General features: G+C 50.4%; 1 pseudogene; it reads right to left on the bottom strand.

The window, feature by feature from the left end:
- LOC149345317 (uncharacterized) overlaps positions 1 to 5,405 on the bottom strand; it is a 43,572-nt pseudogene extending 38,167 nt beyond the window's left edge.
- Between the last annotated feature and the right edge of the window lie 595 nt (positions 5,406 to 6,000).

Here is a 6,000-nt window from a genome sequence, read left to right on the forward strand (position 1 = left end):
CCCCCCCCCCCCCCCCCCCCCGCCGCCCTTATCGCCCGAAACAGGCGATAAGTTGTATTTGCGAGATCGACTCTCCTGCCTGACTACCTTTCTTATTGGAGTTTTATTTGCTGTCTTTAGGAGGACTACGGTAGCTGTGCACCAGCTATAGATATCTTCCAGTATTTTCGCATAAGGCTCTTGTACACCCCGGTTGCACAATGCCTGCACGACACCTGAAGTTTCAGCTGAGTCAAATCCGTTCTCATAATGTATAAAGCTGTAAAATAGGGGTTGTTTATATTCTGCGCATTTGTCTATCACCAGGTTGATAGTGTGAAGATTTCAACCTTTTTAGGCTACCTCCGTTCTTTAGAGCATGCTGTATTCTGTCCATATTAAACTTCCTTATGTCGGCTACCTGGCCCTTATTAATTTATATAGCTCTGCTAGTTATATGCTGTTCGTCTGGAGAGGCGCCTTCATGCTTTGACATGCTTAATCAGCTCTTTCGTTTCCTCACATGGCTTGCTGCTATCCTGTCAAATCATCCTACCGGCTACTTGTACAGCGCATTCCTAATGATAGCTGTGAGACTGTCGTTCATAGCTTTTACATTAAGGTTGTCGTCCCCCGTTAAAGGTGAATGTCTGTCCTGCAAAGATATCCTGAATTCTTCTACTTTCCCCTTATCCGCTAGCTCGTTAATGGGCTTTCGCTTCACTAGATTCTTTCGTTCTTTTTCAAGTCTAGGCTAATTAGAGACAGTCCCAAGCTGTGGTCGCTACAATGCACCTTTCCGATGAGCTCCACACCCCGTACGATGCCAGGATGGACACAAAGTATGAAGGCTATTCCATTTTTAGGGTTACCATTGGGGCTCTCCCACTACTATTTCCTGTTTTCTCGTTTGCGGAAGATAATAACGTAGTCATGATCCTTAAACTATTTCTCTCAACGACCTCTACTAGCAAATCTCCCCTGCTACTCCGAGAGGCTATGCCACAGTCGCCTACTGCCTGGTCTCCAAGCCTGCTTCTTTCCTACCTTGGCAGTGAAGTCGCCAGTCAGTACACTGTACTGCGTTTTTACTTTGGTCATTGCGGATTCCACGTCCTCTTAGAAGTTTTCTACGATCGCCTCTCCCTAGCTAAATGAAGGCACGTAGGCCTTATCATCTTCTGTTTGTAAGTCTTACTAAGCTTAATCGCGATAGCTGCCACCCTTTGGTCACTGCTATACAATTCCTTTACGTTGGAAGCTATATCCTGAGTGATGACGAATCCCACTTTTAGTTCTCGCCTGTCCGCTAATGCACAAGAGAATAATCTTGCCCGGCCTTTATCGCTGTATACGCTGCATCTATCCTTCTACCTCCTTGCTTAGTGTAGGCGCGTAGGCCTTATCATCTTCTGTTTGTAAGTCTTACTAAGCTTAATCGCGATAGCTGCCACCCTTTCGTCACTGCTATACAATTCCTTTACGTTGGAAGCTATATCCTGAGTGATGAGGAATCCCACACATTGTTCTCCTCTGTTTGCTAGTCCGCGAAAGCATAATCTTGCTCGGCCTTTATCGCTGTATACGCCGCATCTGTCCTCCTAACCTCACTAAGCCATTGTCATCCCATTTCATACCCGCTAATTCCTCCAACAGCACTGATAAGCTAGCCTCACTGTATAAGCTTCTCGCATTATAAGTTGCCTGGTTGAGTTGGTAATGGTGGCCTGTCCGAAGCCAGGGATTCTTAGCACCACCTGCTGCATCACAGGTCTGACCTTGGTCAGCTTGGTCAATTAGTCCAAAGCCGCTGAGGACTAAGGCCCGATGGTTCATTGGCTTACTGATATAGGAGGTTGTGGCCAAGCGCGAGACACCGGTGGCCAAGTCCTGTTCTGGTGAGGAAGCGCGTTCTCGCTCCTGGTCACCGAGATCAGGCCGCACCCCAGGCCTGGATATTCAATTCATTGGACAGGCGCTTTTTAGAGCAAAAGCTCTATTCGTGCATGTCTAACTAAGTCAGTCTTAATGCGCATTAGACCTTGGTGCCCTGGAGCACAGGCAGGCCACGTGACTAGCCAATCCGAGGCGCACATGCGCGCGCTCACCGGCTCCGCCGCTGTGATACCATGCGATTAGGAGAGGGCAGGCTGGGAGAGGCGCAACTGTGCGCGCTAGCCGGCGTGGTACCACGAGACTGGGAGAGGGTGTAACTGTTTCTACATCGGCCGTTTCTCCTTCAGTTTCGGCATGGATGAGGCGCGCGCCGGTCCGAGTGTGTGAATTCTTCTGCGTCGCCGTCAAGCCGCGTCCGATCATCCAGTCGATATAGCTCGCCCAGAAGCTGTGCTACGGAGGGCCCGAGCTAAACGCGCCGTTGAAACCGAAGGGCAACGAGACGCTAGACTTGCGAAGCAACGGAACAGAACTTTCGCTCTGTGTAACTAGGTTTATAAGAGCTAAAGATCACCAATCTTGTTTTAACGCGAGGTGGGCAATTTCTAATCATCGCGATTCGAGGCCCGCCCCTCTTGCATGCCAGCGGATGCTCTACCTCTACGCCATTGCTGCCCCTCTCGCAGAAAATACACGCCGTCAAAGTGCTCTGCGACGCACCGCACCACAGGCAGGTTGGACCGGAAAGGCCGCTTTTGCCAACCAAGCCTGTTTCCATTCCGCGCGCCCCCTTGCCCAGGGGCTCCCGGGACCGGCCTCATATATTTACAAAGAGGGACAAATTAATTAACATTACGCGTTATATAGCGATAGCATAGCGCCACCGAGCGACTGTTACTGTACTGCCAATGTACCACATGATTGTGGCGTCCGCTACCCGTGTGTCTCGCTCTTATCCTCTTCCTTCACAGCGGACGGCCCCTCTGCAGCGACATACTTAGGTGGGTGCCCTCTCCGCTTGTGGGCGAATTTCAACACGCGCAACGATTCTGCTTCTGACTTCATCAGAGCGCAGAGCTTGGCATGTTCATACATGCCCGTGCGTAGCTGCAGACCGCCGCCACGACCCCGACGTGCCACTGCTGATCACGTGTTGATTGACGTCACACTCCGCGCGGCCCTATCACGGATCTCCGCTCCCCTCGCGTCACCAGCTGTACGCCCTTGGCCGTGCCTATTCGGTCACACTGCGCGCCAGCGAAACAGTTTTTTTCCGGACGGTCGATGCCGGCTTTGAGCTCCTATAATGCTGTGTGCTATCGCATAATACACGCCGTGCGGCACTTTCGGAGGTAGTTCGTTGCACTATGGGCTGACCACATTGGTAGCTGTTTAACAGTACCTTTTGTTGGGCTAGTTGATGTGACATTGTGTTCAGGAAAGTAAAAACAGCGCTAAATTCTACACGAAACACACAGAAAGAAAGACGGACAGGACGGGCGCTGACTACAGCGCCCGTCCTGTCCGTCTTTCTTTCTGTGTGTTTCGTGTAGAATTTAGCGCTGTTTTTACTTTCCTGAACACATTGGTAGCTGCTTTACTTATTGCCTGCCGCAACCAAGGAACAGGTTTAAAAAAAATGGAGAGCACTGTAGTCTGATTGGATTGGAGAAAGCATTGGCGTTCCAAGTCATCGTTGTCTAAAATCAGTATACAGATCCCCAACACACTTTACGGTCGTACACACCACAACGCGTACACTTCGTGCCATCTAACGCGCTTGAACCAACGACCCTTCGTGCCGTATGCGTTGAGTGCCTGCCTGGCACACGGGGGGCCTTGGTTCGAACTGCAATGCCGGCGAATTTCTTTCTCCGAATGGATATGCGTACACGCTCTGCTGACAGGTCATCTGCACGCCACTCATAAGGAAAGAAATGCTTTCGCATTAGTATATAATAAAAATTGGTTTTTAGGTAAGGAAATGACGCAGTAACTGTTTCACATATCCCGGTGGACACCCGAACTGCGCCGTAAGGGAACGGGTAACGACGGGAGTGAAAGAAAAAAGAAAGAAAGAGATGCCTTAGTGGAGGTCTCCAGTATAATTTCGACCACCTGCGGATCTTTAATGTGCGCTGACATCGCACAGCGCGCGGGCGTCTTTTGCGTTTCGCCTCCATAAAAACGCCGCCGCCGCAGCTGGGTTCTAAACCCGAGTGCTCTGGCTCAGTAGACGGCCGTATTAACCACTGAACCACCGCGGTGGCTCAGATAATATATTGGTGAGTAAGTTTGGTGGCTGAACACCAATAAGGGCGGATAATAATACATTTTTATCTACGCAAATTAAGCCAAAAAGGCGTGTACAGCTGACTTGCAGAATATCGTAGCGTCCAGAGGCAGCTGTGTATTACAATAGCTGCGCGGTTCCGAGGCACTGAGTGCGCTGCGTGAATATTACAGTGCAAAAGTTGGAATGTTTTGTCAAGAAAAGGAAAGGCGAAGCGACCCTCTTATCCAAGGGGGACACTTGCACCGAGCCTAGGGGATGTGAAAGGAGACAGACCAAATTACGCGGCGTAGATGGGTTTCGAATTTATTTCGACCGCTTGAGGTTCTGTAAAGTGCACTGATATAGCACAATACATCCACTCAGCATCCTTGAGTGCTTTTTCAGTAGTTGCACAAATACATTGCCATCAAATTGATGACATAAGTAGGAGCCTCTGTTCGTTCGCAATCTCCCTTATGTGTGTACTTCGTCGAGTGCGACGTGTCCTGCCTCTGCTTGCGAGGAAGCATCACATCATTCACAAACATGGCCGTTTGCAGAGTGTGTGTCACTGAAACGAGTCCAATAGCTTCGCCCAGGAGGACGCGTTACGAACGGCGCACCGCGCACTATTATTGCTACAACGCTGCTAATAATTAGGCCGAAATAGATAGTACAATATCGCCTCAAGTTAAATCGTTTGCGGAATGCTTATTAGTTGCCTCCAGTGGACGTTTGCCACAGCAGACTCTCTTCACACTAATCTGCACAAAACGATCAGCTATAAACGATGCTCAAACAACACAAGGCTCAAACAACAAAAAGCAACACAAGGTCATTCCAGGTCAGGAGGCGCAAATCTGGCCAAGACAGCGCACTCACGTGAGGCCTGTGCTCTCGTATCGGGTGCGCTCGACTGCAGCGCCGTCGAGGGTCGCTCATTTGAGTCGGTGAGCTTCGGCACCGAGCTGGATGAGGGAACGGCGCTTCCAAGGGCAACTGCGACGGGCGAGGCACCGCGGTCGACCCCCGTAGACAGCGTCGCCCGAACGTCCAACGCCTCCGCCTCGGGCTGCAACGGCACGGGCTCTTGCCGCGGCTTGCCCTGCCTGTCTTCGCTGTGCGCAGGCCGGGCGTTCTCGGGCCTCTGCGAAGTCTTGGTGGCTGACTTGCCCTTCGGCGTACGTGCACCCTTGGAGCGGGACTTGTGGCGGGAGGGGCTGGGAGCGGCTGAGCTGGGCGGACTCGACGCCATGGCTACGTAGCTGTGCTCTTGGACGTTGTCTTCTGTTGTTCGCCCGTGGCGCGTGCTCACGAGGCGCACCGACTAACGTGTTTTTTTTTTCTGCGCCTGCTGATATAATGCGGCGCTCTCGAAAGAAACTGGAACAGTGCAGCGTGAATCTGTAAAGTAGGGACGGTGCCACAAATGTGGATGGCCATGCTTGGACAGCAGGTGAAGATGCTAATAACTCTACAGAAATTAATTCATGCGCCATTCGCATTACTTATGGGGGTCGTTTCAATGCAAACTTGCATGTAAAAGGCTTTAGCGAGCAGCGCGAATCATAAGTCCTCCGCTCTGGTTTCGCGCACTCAAAGAGTTATTTACTCATTTTTCGACGAACAGTTATTTCTTTCGGGGCGAAGTGCATTGCGCGCGATAACCATTAGTCTTTTACAGCTTAGCAGTTAGTATGCTAAAATCTAATCTCGTTTTACATTGTTTGGAGTTAATAAGTGGAACTTAAGTTCAACCTTTTAACGTTCTACCTAAATAAATAAATCGCGTTCCAGATACAGATATCCGCAAAATATGGGGAACAATATCCCTGTTGATTTAAACTGTT

The sequence above is a fragment of the Amblyomma mixtum genome, chromosome 5, assembly GCF_055824585.1.
Source record: "Amblyomma mixtum isolate Tamu chromosome 5, ASM5582458v1, whole genome shotgun sequence".
NCBI lineage: Eukaryota > Metazoa > Arthropoda > Arachnida > Ixodida > Ixodidae > Amblyomma > Amblyomma mixtum.